Source organism: Erinaceus europaeus, chromosome 1 (genome assembly GCF_950295315.1).
Source record: "Erinaceus europaeus chromosome 1, mEriEur2.1, whole genome shotgun sequence".
NCBI classification, from domain to species: domain Eukaryota; kingdom Metazoa; phylum Chordata; class Mammalia; order Eulipotyphla; family Erinaceidae; genus Erinaceus; species Erinaceus europaeus.
This window is the reverse complement of record NC_080162.1, coordinates 47,538,263-47,559,493: the sequence shown is the minus strand read 5'-3', so window position 1 is coordinate 47,559,493 and position 21,231 is coordinate 47,538,263. Positions and strand designations below refer to the sequence as shown.

Genomic DNA, 21,231 nt, shown 5'->3' with positions numbered 1-21,231 from the left:
GTAGCAGGCCTCCCTGAAGGGAAGTGGGGGTGGGTGGGAGGGGCAGCGGGAAGCAGTGGCATTGGGGCACCCATTGACTGAAGACCTACTGTGTCACATATCTATGGGCTGTCGACTACATCCATTCCATACCACACATCCCACAGTGGGCGGCTTCACAGGAGTGTGCTGGGATCCCCTGGGAATCAGGCCAGGCTCATAAACTTAACTCGGTGCTTGGAGTAAGGCTCCCCCACTTCAGACCTCCAGATTCTACCTCTGAAATACTGCTTGTAAAAGCAAGACTTTTTTTTTCCCATATAGTGGTGATGCCAAGTTTTTTCCTTTTTTTTTTTTTTAGATTTATTTACTAACAGGAGAGAGAACCAGTGCATAACTCTGGCATATGAGATGCCAAGGATCAAACTCAGGACCCCATGCTATTAAGTCTTTTTTAAATATTTATTTATTCCCTTTTTTGCCCTTATTATTTTATTGTTATTGATGTTGTCATTGTTGGATAGGACAGAGAGAAATGGAGAGAGAAGGGGAAGACAAAGGGGGGAGAGGAAGATAGACACCTGCAGATCTTTACGACTTGTGAAGTGATTTCCCTACAGGTGGGGAGCTGGGGACTTGAACCGGGTTGATCTGGGATCCTTACTTTGGTCCTTGAGTTTTTGCACCACCTGCGCTTAACTCGCTGCGCTATCGTCCAACTCCCTCTATTAAGTCTTCACACTCCAGCTACTATGCTACCTCTCCTGACCCCAGTTAAAAATGGCTTTATAAGGCATAAGTGGGGGACTGTCGAAGACTTGACATTCTAGTTAAGTAATGAAGGAAAAGAAAGATTCAGTCTCTAGAGGACTAAGCTTGTCCAGAGTTGAGAAACCTGGGAAGTTGAGGGAGGGCCTGGGGAAACTAGTAAGGAGTCTAAACCCTGCAGAGCTTGGCTGAGTGGTGAAGAGTCATGTTTAGAGGTGGTGGTGGTGGCCTTGAGGACAAAGATCAGGTTTAAGAAGCACCGTGATGAATGGGGCAACCCGACTACAGGTGGGCTATATTGTGAATTGGGGGTTATTAAAAAGGATATTGGAATGGGGACACTGAAGTTGGAAAAAGCCACATTAATGAGTGAACAAAAGAAAGGCACAAAGAACATACTTCTTTTTGTGGAAATAAACATGTTATTCATTCTTGTTTATATTTGCATACAGAAACAGGATTTATAGTAACTAATACAAGTACTTTGGGGGACAGTGCAGGGGGAGGAGTGGAAAAGATGGAGACAGGAAGAAGCAAAGAGACAGGATTTTTGGTTAAAAAATAAAATCAAATATTTTTTAAAAATATTTTATCTGGGAGTTGGGCAGCAGCGCTGCGGGTTAAGCACAGGTGACGTTAAGGCATAAGGATCCCAGTTTGAGCCTCCGGCTCCCCACCTGCAAGGGAGTCGCTTCACAGGTGGTGAAGCAGGTCTGCACGTGTCTCTCTTTCTGTCCCCCTCTCTGTCTTCCCCTCCTCTCTCCATTTCTCTCTGTCCTATCTAACAACAAAATCAATAACAACAACAACAACAATAACTACAACAACAATAAAAAACAAGGGCAACAAAAAGGAAAAATAGATAAATATTTTTTAAAAATGTTTTTAATTTATTCATTAATGAAAGGGATTAGAGGAGAGAGAGAAAGAACCAGGCATCACTATGGTACATGTGCTGCCAGGGATCAAACTCAGGACTTCAAGCTTGAAAGTCCAATTTTTTTAAAAAATTTTTTTTTATTTAAGAAAGGATTAATTAACAAAACCATAGGGTAGGAGGGGTACAACTCCACACAATTCCCACCGCCCAATCTCCATATCCCACCCCCTCCCCAGTAGCTTTCCCATTCTCTAGCCCTCTGGGAGCATGGACCCAGGGTCATTGAGGGTTGCAGAAGGTAGAAGGTCTGGCTTCTGTAATTGCTTCCCCGCTGAACATGGGCATTGACTGGTCGGTCCATACTCCCAGTCTGCCTCTCTCTTTCCCTAGTAGGGTGGGTCTCTGGGGAAGCTGAGCTCCAGGACACATTGGTGGGGTCTTCAATCCAGGAAAGCCTGGCTAGCATCCTGATGGCATCTGGAACCTGGTGACTGAAGAGAGAGTTAACATACAAAGCCAAACAAATTGTTGAGCAATCATGGACCCAAAGCTTGGAATAGTGGAGAGGAAGTGTTAGGGAGGTACTCACTGCAAACTCTAGTATACTTCTGGAAAGTCCAATTCTTTATCCATTGCGCCACCCCCTGGGCCACTTTTTTTCTTTTTAACTAGAGCACTGCTCAGCTCTGGCTTTTGGAGTCTCAGGTATGAGAGTCTCTTTGCTATCTACCCCCACCCAAAATGAAAGTTGGCTACTAAATATGTAGTCAGGTATTTAAAAAAAAAATTTATAGGGAACCATAGTTATGGTACTCCAGGTTGAGAGCATATATTATAGTGCACAAGGCCCCTGGTTCAAGCCCCTGGTCCGTACCTGCAAGGGGAAGCTTCACCAGTTGTGAAGCAGTGCTGCAGGTATCTCTCTCCCATCTCTATCTCCCACTCCTTGATATTTCTTTCGTTCTTTTTTTTCTTACCAGAGTACTGTTTAACTCTAGTTTATGGTGGTGTGGGGTATTGAACTTGGGACTTTGGAGCCTCGGGCATGAGTGTATCTTTGCATAACCATTATGCTATCTATCCCCACCCTCGATATTTTTGTTTCTATCCACAACTAAAGGGGGGGAAAAAAGGTGACCTCTCCATCTGATAGATTTATCTGCATGTCAGGGCAGCCTTTGTTTAAAAGAGAAAAGAATGTGATCTGGGAGGTGGCGCAGTGGCTAATGCACTGGACCCTCAAGCATGAGGTCCCGAGTTCAGTCCCCAGCAGCATATGTACCAGAGTGATGTCTGGTTTTTTCTCTCTCTTTCCTATCTTTCTCATTAATACATAAATGAAACTTTATAAAAATAAAAGAGAAAAGAAACATATATATGTAACAACAGAGCATCAGTCTCTCATATGATGCTAGGGATTGAACTCAGGACTTCATGCATGCAAGTCTGATGGTCTACCTGTTTCTCAACTGGCCAGGCTAATAAACATGGGTTTCTTCTTCTTCTTCTCCTTCTCCTTCTTCTCCTCCTTCTTCATTTTTCTACCAAAGCATTGCTCAGCTCTGTTATTTTTATTTTGCCCCCAGGGTTATTGTTGGGGCTCAGTGCCTGCACCACAAATCCACTGCTCCTGGAGGCTTTTTTTTTTTTCCCTTTTGTTGCCCTGGTTGTTTTATTGTTGTTGTTATTGATGTTGTTGTTGGATAGGACAGAGAGAAATGGAGAGAGGAGGGGAAGACAGAGAGGGGGAGAGAAAGAGAGACACCTGCAGACCTGCTTCACCGCCTGTGAAGGGACTCCCCTGCAGGTGGGGAGCCAGGGGCTCTAACCAGGATCCTTCTGCCGCTCCTTGCACTTTGCACCACGTGCGCTTAACCTGCTGCACTACTGCCCGACTCCCTCCCCCCCATTATCTTTTTTAATTTATTAGATAGAGACAGCCAGAAATAGAGAGGGTAAGAGACAGAGAGATACCTGTAGCCCTGCTTTACCACTTGTGAAGCTTTCCCCCTGTAAGTGGGGGCTGGGGGCTTGAACCTGGGTCCTTATGCCAGGCTGGCTATTTTGTAGAAGGTCCTCCTACTTGGACTTTCTGGATGCCTCTTTATGAGTATGGCTGGTGCACTTTCAGCAGCACTGTAGAAGTGACTCTGCTCTCAGTGCAAGGTACCAGGAGGCGCATGAGGTCACTTGGTGCTGTTACTGGTGACATCAGCTTTGACCACTTGATTCTGCTGGTGTCTGCCAGGTTTCTCCTGGATGTAATTTCCTTGCTCCCCATTTTGTATTTAATCCGTATCTTGTGGGAAGACATTCCAAGACCATGCGCATATCCTATTACCTCTCCTCAAAGTTCCACCCACAAGTTTTAACCCTCACTGATGTTTTTTGCCTGACTTGGTTATTACTATGGTGTTTGCCAAATGGTGATTTTTCTAGTCCCCACATTCCTTTTATTTTTACAGGTTGGCTTTCTACATTAGAGAAGAAATTTTCCTCCTCTGCTGGGAACATAGCTCAGAGCCATGGGATTGAGAGAGATGGGGCCATTACATCCTCCCCTAGGCTTTTCTTTAAAACTTTTTTAAATGAGTCCAGGAAATAAACTAACTATAAATAAAGCCAATCTCTGAGCAAGTGGATAGGCAGGCAGGTCTGGGGTCATGGCCACCTCTGGGCACATCTGGCCCCCATTAGTGACCCAGCAGTTGCTTATGAATGCCTGTTGAACAGGAATGGGGTATTTTGGCAGGTCAGGATCTGATTCCTCCTTGTTCCTCTTTGTTTTCAAATTGCCAGTTTCACAGATGTGGGCTGGAGAGGTGGCTCAGCGGTAGAGCACATGTCTCAAGTGCATGAGGTACTGGGTTTGGTCGCCAAAGCCACACAAAACAGAAACAAAAACATGAATGTTATAAGAATGTATTAATATTATTTTAAAAAGAATCCTCATATATTGTTGGTGTAGCTGTGAATTGGTGCAGTCTCTGTGGAAAACAGTCTGGAGGTAATTTCAAGCAATTAAATACTACAAGGACAGGGAGATAGGCAGTGGTGGTGCATAGGACTTGCATCCCAAGCCTGATTCTCAACACCATGAATAGCCAAAGCTAAACGCCAGCTTAATGGTTATGTCTGAGTCTCTGAGGTCCCAATTTCAGTCTTTGGCACAACCATACATCACAGCTGTGCAGTGCTCTGGTAACATAATAACAATGATATCTGAAGAAGGAGAAGGGCACTACCATGTGATACAGCAATTCTTCTAGGTAGCAGAAAAGTATAAAAGCACAAATGTGCAGGAGTCGGGCGATAGCGCTATGGATTAAGTGCACGTCATTCCGCAAAGCTCAAGGACCGGCGGAAGGATCCCGGTTTGAACCGCGGTCTCCCCACCTGCAGGGGAGTCGCTTCACAAACTGTGAAGCAGGTCTGCAGGTGTCTACCTTTCTCTTCCCCTCTCTGTCTTCCCCTCCTCTCTCCATTTCTTTCTTTATTTTAAAATTATTTATTTATTCCCTCTTTTTGCCCTTGTTTTATTGTTGTAGTTGTTGTTATTGATGTCGTCGTTGTTGGATAGGACAGAGAGAAATGGAAAGAGGAGGGGAAGACAGAAAGGGGGAGAGAAAGAAATACACCTGCAGACCTGCTTTCCCGCCTGTGAAGCGACTCCCCTGCAGGTGGGGAGCTGGGGCCGGAACCGTGATCCTTAAGCCGGTCCTTGCACGCTCTGCGCCACCTGCGCTTAACCCGCTGTGCTACCGCCCAACTCCCTCCTCTCTCCATTTCTCTCTGTCCTATCCAACAACGACGACATCAATAACAATAATAACTACAACAATAAAACAACAAGGGCAACAAAGGGGAAAATAAATAAATATTTTAAAAGTTTTTTTTTTTTTTTTAAAGCACAAGTGTGGAAAGATATTTACACCTTTATGTCTATTGCAGCATTAGGCGTAATAGCTAAGACATGGAAACAGTCTAAGTGGTGGGCCAAGCGGTGGTGCACCTGGTTAAACACACATTACAGAGTATAAGGACTTGGGTTCAAGGCCCTGGCCCCCACACCTGTAGGGAGGAAGCTTCACAAGTGGTGAAGCAGGGCTGCAGATGTCTCTCTATCTCCCTCTACCCTCTCAATTTCTTTGTCTCTATTTAATAATAAATAAAACATTTTTAATGAAAAAGAGGAGATCTAGATTCTGCCTCTATGAGTTCTAGAAGGGAGGGAAATGCCAAAAGTCCCAACTTTTGATGCAAAGGTTATAGCCTGAGCTGGTGTCTGCAGTAGGAGATGGGAGGACAGTTTGGGAGGAGAAAGTGGGTTTATACCCTGAGGGTATGGGTATGAGCCCTGGGGGTTGTTGAGCAGAGGAGGAGCCAGAGTGGATCTGTTCTGCACCGCCAGGAACCAGAGCTGAGCAGTGGTCTGTTTAAAAAACAAAAACCAGTCAGGTCAGTAGTAATAATGACAATGATGATGATAACAACAGTAAACCATCCACTATCTGTTTTGCACAGATTATTTTATTTAATTCTCACAATAACTCTAGGCATTATGGTGAACCTATGGTAATTACATTTTTGGATAATGGTTATATAAAAAATTTTCGTTATGCATGTAAAAAAAAAAAAAAAAGAAGTAGAAACGCAAAGCAGAAAATGACTGAGTTTGGAGTATGGCACCAAAGTAAGAAAGCAGAAGTATACTAGAGTTTGCAGTGAGTACCTCCCTAATACTTCCTCTCTACTTTTCCAAGCTTTGGGTCCATGATTGCTCAACAATTTGTTTGGCTTTGTATGTTAACTCTCTTTTCAGTCACCAGGTTCCAGGTGTCATCAGGATGCCGGCCAGACTTCCCTGGATTGAAGACACCACCAATGTGTCCTGGAGCTCAGCTTCCCCAGAGACCCATCCTACTAGGGAAAGAGAGAGGCAGACTGGGAGTATGGACCGACCAGTCAACGCCCATGTTCAGCGAGGAAGCAATTACAGAAGCCAGACCTTCTACCTTCTGCAACCCTCAATGACCCTGGGTCCATGCTCCCAGAGGGATAGAGAATGGGAAAGCTATCAGGGGAGGGGGTGGGATATGGAGATTGGGCGGTGGGAATTGTGTGGAGTTGTACCCCTCCTACCCTATGGTTTTGTTAATTAATCCTTTCTTAAATTAAAAAAAAAAAAAAATTTTCATGCCTGAGGCTCTTAAGTCCCTTTTCCAATAAACCATAAACCAGAACTGAGCTGTGCTCTGGTACAAACAAACAAACAAACTTAGTTTCTGAGCTCGGGAGAGAGCAGAATGGTTATGTAAAAGGACTTTAGAGCCAGAGGCTGCTTGACATCCCAAGTTCAATATCCGGCACCACCATGAGCCAGAGCTGAGCAGTGCTCGAGCCATCTTGCTCTGGTTGTGAGATCTAGGATACGTGGCTCAATCTCTCTTAATGTTCATTTCCTCACCTGAAGATCAGTGTTTCCTTCTGGGGATGCTGTGCAGGTGAAAAGAGTAAATGCCTGTAAACTGCTTGGCATGGAGTCTGTCTAGCACGAAGTGGTCTCAGTAAACACAGTTGTTATTTTTTATTTATATATTTTTTGGATTTTTCCTACTTTTTTTCTGATTTTTTTTAAATTGGGGAATTAATGTTTTACATTCAACAGTAAGTACAATAGTTTGTACATGCATAACATTCCCCAGTTTCCCATATAACAGTACAACCCCTACTAGGTCCTCTGAATCCTTCTTGGACCTGTATTCTCCCCACCCACCCACCCCAGAGTCTTTTACTTTGGTGCAATACGCCAATTCCCTTTCAGGTTCTACTTGTGTTTTCTTTTCTGATCTTGTTTTTCAACTTCGGTCTGAGAGTGAGATCATCCCATATTCATCCTTCTGTTTCTGACTTATTTCACTCAACATGATTTTTTCAAGGTCCATCCAAGATGGGCTGAAAACAGTAAAGTCACCATTTCTAGCCTTCTGAGAGTTCTCCAGACTGTTCTCCACAGAGGTTGGACCAACTGACATTCCCACCAGCAGTGCAGGAGGGTTCCTTTGACCCCACAACCTCTCCAGCATTTGTTGCTGTTACCTTTTCTGATGTATGACATTCTCACAGGAGTGAAGTGGTATCTTATTGTCGTCTTTATTTGCATTTCTCTGACAGAGACTTGGAGCATTTTTTCATGTGTTTCTCAGCCTTTTGGATCTCTTCTGTGGTGAATATTCTGTCCAAGTCCTCCCCCCATTTTTGGATGGGGTTATTTGTTGTCTTGTTGTTGAGTTTGTCAAGTTCTTTATATATGTTGGTTATTAAACTCTTGTCTGATGTATGGCATGTAAAAAGATCTTCTCCCATTCTGTGAGGGGTCTTTTGGTTTGGGTAGTGGTTTCTTTTGCTGTACAGAAGCTTTTTAATTTGATGTAGTCCCATAGGTTTATACTTGCCTTAGTCTTCTTTGTAATTGGATTCGTTTCATTGAAGATGTCTTTCGGAAAAGAGTTGTATGCGGAAAAGAGTTCTGCCAACACAGTTGTTATTATGCCCAGCTACAGACAGAGGAATCAAGAGTGGCAAATTCACCCAGTCACCCAGAGAAAGATGCCAATGTTTCTGCTTCTTTGTGCTCACACTTACTGAAGTCTGGGGACCTGAGGTGGCATTCTATGTGCCCTGGAATCTTGAGTGCCAGGTGACTAGAACTCAGGGGAGCTGGTGCCCTCTGGGAAGCCCAGGCTCAGAGCTCCTCTGCAGGTGACAAACTGGACAGACCTTGGGGAAGGGGGACAGTGGCTAGCAAACTAATTCTCTCTGTGTTTCTCTTTCTTTTTTTTTAATTAAAAAAAATCTTTATTTATTTATTTTGAATAGAGACAAAGAGAAATTGTGAGGGGAGGGGGAAATAGTGCGGGAGAGAGACACCTGCAGACCTGCTTCACCACTCATGAAGTTTTCCCCCTGCAGGTGGGGACCAGGGGCTTGAACCCAGATCCTTGCGCATTGTATTGTGTGTGCTTAACCAGGTGTGCCACTGCCTGGCCCCTGTGTTTCTCTTTCTTTTGTTAATGGTGCACCTGGTGAGGGTACACATCTTAGTGCTCAGTAACCTGGGTTCAAACCCCTGGTCCCTACCTAGAAGGAAGAAGTTTCATGAACACTAAAACAGTATTATAAATGTTTTTCTCTCTCTTTCTCTTTTTATTTTATTTATTTTATTTTATTTTATTTTATTGACCTGTAGTCATTAGGGCTTGGTGCCGGCACTACAAATCCACTGCTCCTGATAGCCATTTCCCCCCTTTTATTGGATAGGACAGAGAAATTGAGAGAAGAGTGGAGATAGGGAGAGAGAAAGAGAAAGACACCTGCAGATCAGCTTGATACTTGTGAAGCATCTGCCCTGGGGATGAGCTGATCATTGTGCGGGTCCTTGTGCTTAGTGCTCTGTGCATTTAATGGGGTGCACCACCAGAACCCCTTCTCTCTCTCCCTATCTCCTTCCCTCTCAACTTCTGTCTCTAGCCATAATAAATAAATTATATATATATTTTATCTTAACAAGGGAGATACAAAGAGAAAGATTCAGAGAGAGACCATAGCACTGCTCAGCTCTTGTTTATGGTGGTGTCGGGACTGAACCTGGAACCTCAGAGCCTTAGGCTCTCATGCCTTTACATAAGCATATTGTCTCCCCAGGCCCCAAATCAATTTTGGTAGTGCTGTGGCCTGAAACAGGAGACTGAGGGGCTGAAAAAGGCAGCAGAAGGAGACTATAACTCCAGGTGTTGCTCGAGGGGGTACTTAGGGCATGGATACCTGGGGGAATCCCATTTTTATGCCTGGGGAAATGAACTGGGACTGGGCAGGGGCTTTCCTAAGGCCCCTGAAGCTCTGCTGCAGGTCTCAGGGCGCCGCCCTGCCTGGTGGCTCTGTGGCCCTACCCTCTTTAGACCTCACTTTGCACATCAGTAGAGCAAGTTTAACCTTTGGCCAGATAGAAAACTGAGGACTAGAAAAATAGTGTGGGATAGTGTGCTGCTTTGCTATGTACGGGACCCAGGTTTGAGCTGGGCCCCCTCTGCGCTAAAGGAAGCTTTGGTACTGTGGTCTCTTTCACTCTCTTCCACTGCTTCTTCTCTCTCTCTAAAAAAAAAAAAAAAAAAAAAAACAAATAAACAGTGGGTGAATGTAGTGTCTCTTCTCTGTCACTTATTCTGTCTCTATCTTTTAAAATAGATAAATAATTAAAAGTGCACTCATTAGTTCTGAGGGGCTGGATGGTATCACATCTGGTTAAGTGCACCTGTTGCCATGTGTAAGGATCCAGGTTCAAGCCCCTAGCCCCCACTTGTGGATCGGAAACTTCATGAGCAGTGAAGTAATGCTACAGTTCTCTCTCTCTCCCTCTCTACAGCCCCCTCCCTTCTCACTTTCTGTCTATCCTGTCAATACTATGTATGTAACCAAATGTACCCAGCACTGAAAAGAAGGGCAGCAGTACAATGTGGACAATTGAAATGTCCATCATGGAAGAACTGAACACACACACACACACACACACACACACACACACACACATATATCTAATGACTTTAAAAAAAAATCTTTTAAAAATATTTATTTATTTTCCCTTTTTGTTGCCCTTGTTGTTTAACATTGTTGTGGTTATTGATGTTGTTGTTGAATAGGACAGAGAAAAATGGAGAGAGGAGGGGAAGACAGAGAGAGGGAGAGAAAGACAGACACCTGCAGATCTGCTTCACCACTTGTGGAGCGACTCCCCTGCAGGTGGGGAGCCTGCGGTTCGAACCGGGATCCTTCCGCCTGTCTTTGAGCTTTGCGTCACCTGCGCTTAATCCGTTGCGCCACCGCCTGATTCCCAAATGACTTTTTAAAAAAATTATTTATTTACTTATTAATGAGAAAGATAGGAGGAGAGAGAAAGAACCAGAGGTCACTCTGGTACATGTGCACCGGGGATTGAACTCAGGACCTCATGCTTGAGAGTCGCCTCCCGGACCACAGAACTGAACATATTACTGAGGTCCCTGTATGAGTGAGAGCACTGTAGTTACTATAAATGGCACCACATGGGCAGAGGATAGATAGCATAATGGTTATGCAAACAGACTCTCGTTCCTGAGACTCCAACGTCCCAGGTTCAATCCTCCACACCACCATAAGCCAGAACTGAACAGTGTTCTGGTAAAAATAAATAAATAGATACATAAATAATAAATGGCACCACAATCTTTAATTTTTTTTAATTATTATCTTTATTTATTGGATAGAGACAGCTAGAAATCGAGAGGGAAGAGGTTGGTACAGAAGAGAGACAGAAAGACACCTGCAGCCCTGCTTCACTATTTGCAAAGCTTTCCTCCTTCAGGTGAGAACCAGGGGCCTGAACCCAGATCCTTGAGCATTACAACACGTGTGCTCAACCAGGTGCGCCACCACCTGGCCCCGGCACCACACTCTTTAAAGATCTGTTTATTTTCATTAAAGAGAAAGAAAAAAGGCAGAGAAGATAGCATAATGGTTATACAAAACAGACTCTTGTGCCTAAGACTCTCAGGCCACAAGTTCAATCCCATCCTGTACCATCATAAGCCAGAGCTGAATATTGCATTGGTTAAAAAAAAAAAAAAAAGTATAAAGAAAGCATAGAGAAAGATGCCAAAGCATCACTTAGCTTTAGTTTATGGCAGTGCTGGGACTGAACTTGGGACCTCTGGGTCTCTGTCATGCAAGTGACAGAACTATCTCCCCAGCCTTGCAGTGAAAATTGTTTATGTAGTGTATAGACAGAGAAAGACAATGCACTCCAATATTTATTTCTGTTTTTCAATAGCAGAAACACAGAAGGGACTGATGTGCTCCTAGATAGATGACTTGATAAAGATGTGGTGTAGGCAGGTAGATAGCATAATGGTTATGCAAACAGATTCTCTCTCATCCCTGAGGCTCTGAAGTAGTCCCAGATTCAAACTCCCACAGAACCAAGCAATGCTCTGTGCAGGCAGTAGCACGGCGGGTTAAGCGCACATGACTCGAAGGAAAGGACCGGCATATGGATCCCTGTTTGAACCTCCAGTTCCACACCTGCAGAGGGGTCGCTTCACAGTGAAGTGAGTATGCAGGTGTCTCTCTCTCTCTCTCTCTCTCCCTATCTGTCTTCCCCTCCTCTCCCACTTTCTCTCTGTCCTGTCCTGCAATGACAACAAGGGCAACAAAAATGGGGAAGAATGGCCTCAAGGATTAGTGGATTTGTAGTACAGGCACCAAGCCCCAGCAATAACCCTGGAGGCAAAAAATAAAATAAATAAATTAAAAAAAAAAACAGAAGGAAAAAGACAAGCAAAGGATGGCTATGGAGATGGCTTAGTAGGAGGAGAGCAGCAGCATTTGCAAGCATAAGCATGAGGCCCTTGACTTAATCTACAGTAACACATATGCCAGAGGGGTGCTCTGTTCACTCATTAAGTAATGCATAACAAATAAATAAGCAAAGAGCAAGGGAGAACCAGAGACCACTCAGGGCCTCATGTTTGAGGATTCAACACTTTATCCACAGTACCACCTTCTTCTTTTTTTTTTTTTTTTTTTAAAGATTTTATTTATTGATTGATGAGAAAGATAGGAGGAGAGAGTGAAAGAACCAGACATCACTCTGGTACATGTGCTGCCGGGGCTTGAACTCAGGACCTCACACTTGAGAGTCAAGCACTTTATCCACTGCGCCACCTCCCGGACCACCACAGTACCACCTTCTAGGCAGCAATAAATAAATACATAAATTATTTAACACCCAGGCAGAGGAGAGTGCCTAGTGTGCTGCTTTGCCGCATGTGAGACCGGGTTTGAGGCCAGTCCCTGCTGCATTGAAGGAAGCTCCATTGTGATACCTCCCCAACCGCAAACCCACTTCTCCTCTTCTCCCCCTCTTTCCCTTTGCTCCTTCTCCTTTTTTTTTTTAAAGTTTGATTATTTATTTATTTATTTATGAGAAAGAGAAGAGGAAAGACATCACAGGAGTCAGGTGGTGGTGCAGCGGGCTAAGCGCAGGTGGCAAAGACCGGCTTAAGGATTCCGGTTTGAGCCCCTGGCTCCCCACCTGCAGGGGAGTCAATTCACAGGCGGTGAAGCAGGTCTGCAGGTGTCTATCTTTCTCTCTTCCTCTCTGTCTTCCCCTCCTCTCTCCATTTCTCTCTGTCCTATCCAACAATAGCATCATTAACAATAAAAATAATAACTACAACAATAAATAAAACAAGGGCAACAAAAGAGAAAATAAATAAATATACATTTTTAAAAAAAAATTTTAAAAAAAGAAACAGGCATCACTCTGGTATATGTACTGTTGGGGATTGAACTCATAACCTCATGCTTGAGAGTCCAGTGCTTTATGCTTTATTCACTGCACCACCTCCTGGACTACCCCCTTCTCCTTTTTTAATTGGAGGTTTCCTTCCTTCCTTGTTTTAAGTTTATTATTATTAATTTTTTATTTATTGGATAGAGACAGCCAGAAATTAAGAGGAAGGGAGAGACAGAGAGGGACAGAGGCAGAGAGACACCTGAAGCCCCGCCTCAACACTTGTTTATCCTCCCTCCCTCCCTCCTTCCCTCCCTCTCTCCCTCCCTCCTTCCCTCCCTCCCTCCTTCCCTCACTCTCTCCCTCCCCCTCTCCCTCCCTTCCTCCCTCCCTCTTTCCCTCCCTCCCTTCCTTCCTTCCTTTCTTTTCCCTACTCTGAGCAGCTGGGGTACTACTGCATGGCCCCAACTTGGTCAGTCTGTCTCTCTGTTTACCTGCCTACCTATGTACCTATCTATCTACACCTCTCTATCTCTGTGTTTATCTAAAAACAAAGCCAGAAAAGCAAAAAACAGGGAGGGGGCCAGGAGATACTTTACCCAGCAGAGCATTCACATCGCCATATGTGAAGACCCAGATTTAAGCTCCCTGTACAACTCTGGAGCACCATGCAAAGGGGAAATCTTAACCAGCAGTGGATTGATTGAGCTGATGAAATAGCTCACTTGGGTAACGCACTGCTCTGCCATGTGCACAGCCCAGGTTTGAGCCTGATCCCCACCACATTGAATGAAGCTTTTTTTCACTCTACCTCTGCCTCTTTTGTCTCTGAAAAACAAACAATAGCAAAACAGCAACAAAAACCAGTGGATCAATGTAGTGTCTTACTCACATCTGATCTCTACTTGATATTGTTAGGGAAACAAGTGTCTTCCAAGAGCAATGGAACTGTATAGACACAAAAAGCCCCCATGGTGGGAGGTATAGGGAAGGCTGGGGAGGCTCTTGGCTGTAAAGCACAGGATGTACATGCATGAGGCCCTCGGTTCTAAATACCCAACACCATATGCCAGAGCTGAGCCGTGTTCTAGTTATTCTCAATATCTATCTATCTATCTATCTATCTATCTATCATCATCATCATCATAGAAGTGGTTCAGAAGGTGGCATCATGACTGAGCATTGGACTTGAAAAATGAGGCTCCATGAATATTATATGTGCCAGGGTGGTGCCCTGATCCTCTCTCTTGTGTTAATAAATGAATCTTCTATTTATTTATTTATTCCCTTTTGTTGCCCTTGTTGTAGTTATTATTGATGTCATTGTTGTTGGATAGAACAGAGAGAAATGGAGAGAGGAGGGGAAGACAGAGAGGGGGAGAGAAAGATAGACACCTGCAGATCTGCTTCACTGCCTGTGAAATGACTCCCCTGCAGGTGGGGAGCCAGGGGCTCAAACCGGGATCCTTCTGCCAGTCCTTGCACTTTGTGCCACGTGTGCTTAACCTGCTGCGCTACTGCCCGACTCCCAATAAATGAATCTTCTAAAAGGAAAACAGAGAGGAAAGACACATATTAAATTATTTCACTCATGAATGATGACAAAATGTTTCCCATATGACTGACACTAATTATATCGTTAAAAAAAAAGATTTCACTCATGTGCACAATATAAGGTTGTAAGACCAGACAAAAGCAAATTAAAAAACAAGACAAAACAGTGAGGACTAAGATTATCTGGGGGGAGGAGGGTGGGCAGTGGGAGACAATGTAAGGGTGTGTATAAATAAAGTGTTTACAAAGAAAAATATTAGTCTGGGGTTTACATATACAGAGTCTTAAGACCCCTTGAATAAGCCAGAGTGAAACTTTGGTTCTCACTCATTAATAAGTAAGGTGGGCAGGGGTAGAAAGCATAATGGCTATGCCAAAAGACCTCTCGTGCCTGACGCTCTGAAGTCCTAGGTTCAATCCCCTGCACCACCATAAACCAGAGCTGCTCAGTGCTCTGGGGGAAAAAAAAAAGCAGAAAAATGGAGAGAGAAAAGGAAGGTGTCGAGGGAGAGAGATGTCTGTAGCACTGCTTTACCACTAGTGAAGCTTCCCCTTGCAGGTGGAGTCTGGAGGCAAAAAAAATTATAAAAATATTATAAAAATTAGGGAGTTGGGCGGTAGCGCAGTTTTAAGTGCACGTGGCTGCAAAGTGCAAGGACCAGTGGAAGGATCCCGGTTTGAACCCCCGGCTCCCCACCTACAGGAGAGTAGCTTCACAGGCGGTGAAGCAGGTCAGCAGGTGTCTGTCTTTCTCTCCCCCTTTGTTTAGCCCTCCTCTATCCATTTCTCTCTGTCCTATCCAACAACGATGACTTCAACAACAATAATAACTACAACAACAATAAAACAACAACAAAAAGGGTAACAAAAAGGAAATAAATAAGAAAAGGTGAGGAGACAGTTCACCTGGCAAGGTGCATAGCTTACCATGTACAGGGCCCTAGGTTAGAACACCACACGGGAGCAGTGCAGAAGCACCGTGAATGGCAGGACAATGCTCTGGTTTTTCTCTGCTCCCTGTGTGTCTCTGTCTCCCTCTCTGTTCCTTTCTCTCTAAAACCAATGAATGAAAACACTGGCCCAAGAAGGATGCTGAGTGGCGGTATGGAAAGCACACACCACAGAACAGATTTGATAACATCAGAGCAGTACCTGCTACATTGCTTGACACCAGAGGCCCTCGATTATACAGGGGATGGATTAATTAAATCTGTGGATGACCTTGGCAGACAAGATGGTCCAAGGGAATTCTAGAGGAGTTTGGATCCAAGACCTGTGGAAAGAGGAGAGATTCTTCAGGATTTTGATGGAGGTGGAACAACCAGTTCTCAAGCCTGGGAACGAAGGTCATCACAACAGCCCTTGGGAGATGCCTACCCTGTTACTATCACATCTCCCTTTTATGGATGAGGAGACTTGAGCCACAGAGGAAGACGGCATTTTCCCAAGGTATCTTCCAGTGATGATAGCCCAGCTGGGATTTGAACTCAGACCTGTTAGACTGCCTAGGTCCCTATCAAACCCCTTGTTCCCAAAAAGCTTCCTTAGAAGATGTCATTAAGAAGTAGGGAACCAGGAGCTGGGTGGTGGCACACCTGGTTGAGTGTACATGTTACAGTGCACCAGGACCCCAGTTTGAGCCTCTAGTCCCCACCTGAAGGGGGAAAGCTTTGCAAGTGGTGAAGCAATGCTGCAGGTCTCTCTTTCTTCTTCTTTTTAAAATATTTATTTATTTAGTCCCTTTTGTTGCCCTTATTATTGTAGTTATTCTTGTTATTGATGTCATTGTTGTTGGATAGGACAAAGAGAAATGGAGAGTGAAGGGGAAGACAGAAAGGAGGAGAGAAAGATAGACATGCTTCACTGCTTTTGAAGCGACTCCCCTGCAGGTGGGGAGCTGGAGGCTCAAACCAGGATCCTTACACTGGTCCTTGCACTTCGTGACACCTGCTCTTAACCCATTGCACTACCGCCCGACTCCCTCTCTCTTTCTTTATTGGGGCATTAATGTTTTACAGTTGACATTAAATACAATAGTTTGTACATGTATAACATTTCTCAGTTTTCCACACAATAATACAACCTCCACTAGGTCCTCTGTCATCCTGTTCCAGGACCTGAACTCTCCCCCAACACCAACCCCAGAGTCTTTTACTTTGGTGTAATACACCATCTCTCTCCCTATCACCCCCCCCCTTGATTTCTGATGGTCTCTATTCAATAAATAAAGATAAAGAAGAAGAAGGGAACCAAGGATCAGGGAAGACTTTCCCAGGGTGGGGGGACTAATCGGTGGCACACCCAGATGACTGCACATATTAGCATGCACAAGGACCCACGTTCAAGCATCCTGTCCCCACCTGTAAAGGGGCAGCTTCATGAGCAGTGTAACCGTACTGCAGGTGTGTCTCTCTCTCTTCCCCTTCTCTCTCAATCTCTTTTTACTTTATTTTATTAATTTAAATTTTTAAATATTTATTTATTTTCTTTTGTTGCTCTTGTTGTTTTTTTATTGTTGTTGTAGTTACTATTTTTGTTATTGATGTTGTTGTTAGATAGGACAGAGAGAAATGGAGAGAGGAAGGGAAGACAGAGGAGTAGAGAAAGATAGACACTTGCAGACCTGCTTCACCACCTGTGAAGCAATTCCCCTGCAGGTGGGGAGCCGAGGTTCAAACCAGGATCCTTAAGCTGGTCCTTGAGCTTTGTGCCACTTGCGCTTAACCCGCTGCACTACTGCCCAACTCCTTTATTTTATTTTTTAAGATTTTATTAATGAGAAAGGTAGGAGGAGAGAAAGAAAGAGCCAGATATCACTCTGGTACATGTGCTGGTACCATAAGCCAGCATTGAGAGCAGTGCTCTGTCTGGAAAAGGGAAGAGAAAGGAAGGGAAGGAGGGGGAGGGAAGGGGGAAGAAAGGGAAGGTAATGGGAGGGGAAGGGAGTTGGAGGGTAAGGAGGGGAGGGAAGGGGAGGAAAGGAGAAGGGGAAGGAAGGGAAGGGGAAGGGGCAGGGGAGGGAGAGGGGAGAATGTGGGGAAGGAAGGGAAGGGAAAAGGGGGAGGGAGAGGGAGGGGAAGGAAGTAGGAGGGAGAAGGGAGGGAAAGGAAGTGGGAGGGAGAGGGGAGGGAGAAGGGGACAGAAGGGAGAGGGAGAAGGGGAGGGGAGGGGAGGGGAGGGGAGGGGGAAGAGAGAGGAGGAGAGGAGAGCTGAGGGGAAGAGAGGGAAGGCTTCCTCTAGGTGGAGTCTCTTCTAAAGAGTTGCAAGTGTGAAGATACAGGCAACTTGTATTAGCATCTGCTGGCCTCCTGGGGGATGGGAGAAGAGGACAGGGCTCCGAGCAGGAGGGACACTAACTTGTCATGTTTTCTCTCTCTCTCTCTGGACTCTGGATTTAAAAACATAATGTAGTGGCCCTGGATGTGGTACAGTGGGTAAAGTGTTGGGTTCTTGAACATGAGGTCCTGAGTCTGATCCCTGCCATTACACGTGCCAGAGAGAGGTTTTGGTTCTCTTTCCTTTTCTCTCTCATTAATACATAAATAAAACTTAACTTAAAAAATATGTATCAGGGGAGTCGGGCTGTAGCGCAGCGGGTTAAGCGCAGGTGGCACAAAGCGCAAGGATCAGCAGAAGGATCCCAGTTCCAGCCCCCGGCTCCCCACCTGAAGGGGTGTCGCTTCACAAATGGTGAAGCAGGTCTGCAGGTGTCTTTCTCTCCCCTTCTCTGTCTTCCCCTCCTCTCTCCATTTCTCTCTGTCCTATCTAACAATGACATCATCAATAACAATAATAACGACAACAATAAAAAACAAGGGCAACAAAAGGGAAAATAAATAAATATAAAAGTTTTTTAAATACATGTATTAATGAGAGGAACCCATGTCTGCTTAGTCTTGTACTCACTGCTACAGCACCTGCCCAGAAGCTGAACTTTTAAATTTTTTTGTTTATTTAAAAAAATATTTATTTATTCCCTTTTGTTGCCCTTGTTGCTTTATTGTTGTAGTTATTATTGTTGTTGTTATTGATGTCGTCCTTGTTATGACAGAGAGAAATAGAGAGGAGGGGAAGACAGAGCGGGAGAGAAAGACACCTGCTGACCTACTTCACCGCTTGTGAAGCGACTCCCTTGTAGGTGGGGATCCGACCTGGATCCTTCCGCTGGTCCTTGCACTTCGCGCCACGTGCGCTTAACCTTCTGTGCTACCGCCCGATTCCCTGAAATTTTTTAAAAAATAATACATATATTTTTAAATTTCCTTCAGCTAAACGAGCAGAAGGGATGATTTATTGTACATGTGTTACAATCAGTCACGGTAGGTAACTTGTACAAAATGTCACAGGTTTGGGGGCAAAAGGACCAAAAGGAATTGCATGGGTCTGAGGAAAGTGGGTCTCTCAAAGGTGGTCATAGCACGCAGATGGTGCTGAATGTTCTAGATGCAGGAAGAGAAAGTCCTGGACAGTAACATTCAGTTCCACAATTAGTTGAGGGGGTGTGGCTTCCACAAGAGCAAAAGTAAGTGGTCTCATCTTTCTTCTTTTGCACTTTATCCTCAACAGTGTCTTCTGCTTCCACTTGACTTTCTGGGAATGGAGGATTCTGAGATGATGCTAAGGTAGAGAACTTAAAAAATTTAAAAAACAGGGAATAGGACGGCAGCGCAGCGGGTTAAGCGCACGTGGTGCGAAGTGCAAGGACTGGAGCAAGGATCCCAGTTCCAGCCCCCAACTCCCCACCTGCAAGGGGGGGGGGTCACTTCAAGGGTGGTGAAGCAGGTCTGCAGGTGTCTATCTTTCTCTCCCCGTCTCTGTCTTCCCTTCCTCTCTCCATTTCTCTGTCCTATCCAACAAAGATGACATCAATAACAACAACAACAACAACAACAACAACAAAGACAACAAGGGCAACAAAAAGGGGAAAAAAAAAACTTGTGTGAAGGAGGCCTCATTCTCAGAATAAACAAACAAATAAATAATGTATGAGGTGGTCCAGGAAGTGGCTCAGTGGCTGGAGCATTGGATTTGAAAGCTTGAAGTCGGAACAACAAAATAGACCCCTTTGTAGGCCCCCACAGGACCTTGCCCTCAACTTGTATCAACAACGGTAGAGAATGTTCCATCCTCTAAAGGGAAGCTGGACAACATAGTCTATGCTACACCTGAAGAAGATGGGTCCTAATATTGGGGCAGCGTGGAATGTTCCTACTCATGACCACAGAATGTGAGGTCAGATCTACAGGGATGCAGAGGTCACACAGGCTCCTAAGCTGAATATGGGCCCCAGATCACATCAAATCGATGGGGTTTACAGTCAACAATATTTATATCCCTGTCCCTGCCCAAGAGCTACTCTCTTCCCTGACCCAGCTTTCTGGTCCTTTACCAGCCATGACATCATCTCCCCAGACAATAACTTGGATCCACCTGCATATCAGATTTCAGGCTCAGGGGAAAAAAAGAAGAAAAAAAAAAACTAATATAGCCACAGGCCCTTTGGAATATAACTAAAATATGCCTACTAGCTATCTACAAAATGGAGGACCCCCCAACTCTTCATCTGCACTATTCCAGCCTTTAGGTTCATGATTGGTCAACACTTTGTTTGGCTTTGTATGTTAACTGTCTTTTCAACCACCAGGTTCCAGATGCTACCATGATGCTGACCTGACTTCCCTGGACAGCCAACCCCACTAATGTGTCCTGAAGTACTGCTTCCCCAAGCCCCAACCCACTAGGGAAAGAGAGAGGCAGGCTGGGAGTATGGATCGACCTGTCAACACCCATGTTCAGTGGGGAAGCAATTACAGAAGCCAGACCTTCCACCTTCTGCATCCCACAATGACCTTGGGTCCATACTCCCAGAGGGATAAAGAATAGGAAAGCTATCAGGGAAGGGGATGGGATATGGACTCCTGCTGGTGGGAACTGTGTGGAGTTGTACCCCTCTTATCCTATGGTTTTGTCAATGTTTCCCTTTTATATATATATATAAAAAAAACTTCAAGTCCCAAGTTCGATCCCTGGCAGAATGTGTTAGTTATACTCTAGATTTTAGTCTCTCATCTTCCTTCCCTCTCTTGCACTAGTAATTAAGCCTTTAACAAAAATAATTAAGGGGCCGGGTGGTGGCGTACCTGGTTGAGTGCACATATTACAGTGCTCAAGGACCCAGGATTGTTCAAGCCCCTGGTCCCCCCACCTACAGGGAAAAACTTTGTGAGTGGTGAAACAGAGCTGCAGCTCGCTCTCTCTCTATATATATTTATTTACTTATTCATGAGAAAGACAGGAGGAGAGAGAGAACCAGACATCACTCTGGTGCCAGGCTACCCTGAGGGTGTTTCTTCCCGGGCACGTGCTCTCTGGGTTGGAGAGAACTCTGCTGGAGCCAACCTAGGCTGCTGCCTACTCAGTGATGCGGGAGAGGAACCAGGAACTCTTGTGGCTGAGCGGGAATGTAATGCCATGCTGGCTTTATACTTTCCAGGAAGGAAGTGGTAGGGTGGAAAAGGAAGTACTGTACGTAGGATAAGGGGGCGGAGTGGAAAAAGTTCGAACCAGTGGGGATTAAACCAGTGGAGATTAAAGCAATGGGGATTAAACTAATGCCTTGCAGGCAAGATGGGTCTCAGGCAAAACAGTGATTATGTAAATAGACCACAGCATCAAGCAATGCAGGGGAACAAAAGCAGAATTAGGCAAAGGAGAAATGATGACC

The 21,231-nt window shown here is 44.8% G+C and overlaps 1 non-coding gene across 1 annotated transcript; it reads left to right on the top strand.

Annotated features, from left to right (window-relative positions):
• Positions 1-14,543: 14,543 nt before the first annotated feature.
• Positions 14,544-14,616, top strand: LOC132542843 (small nucleolar RNA SNORD73). Its single transcript, XR_009553812.1, has one exon. It is a non-coding gene; the product is annotated as a small nucleolar RNA SNORD73 (small nucleolar RNA).
• Positions 14,617-21,231: the final 6,615 nt, after the last annotated feature.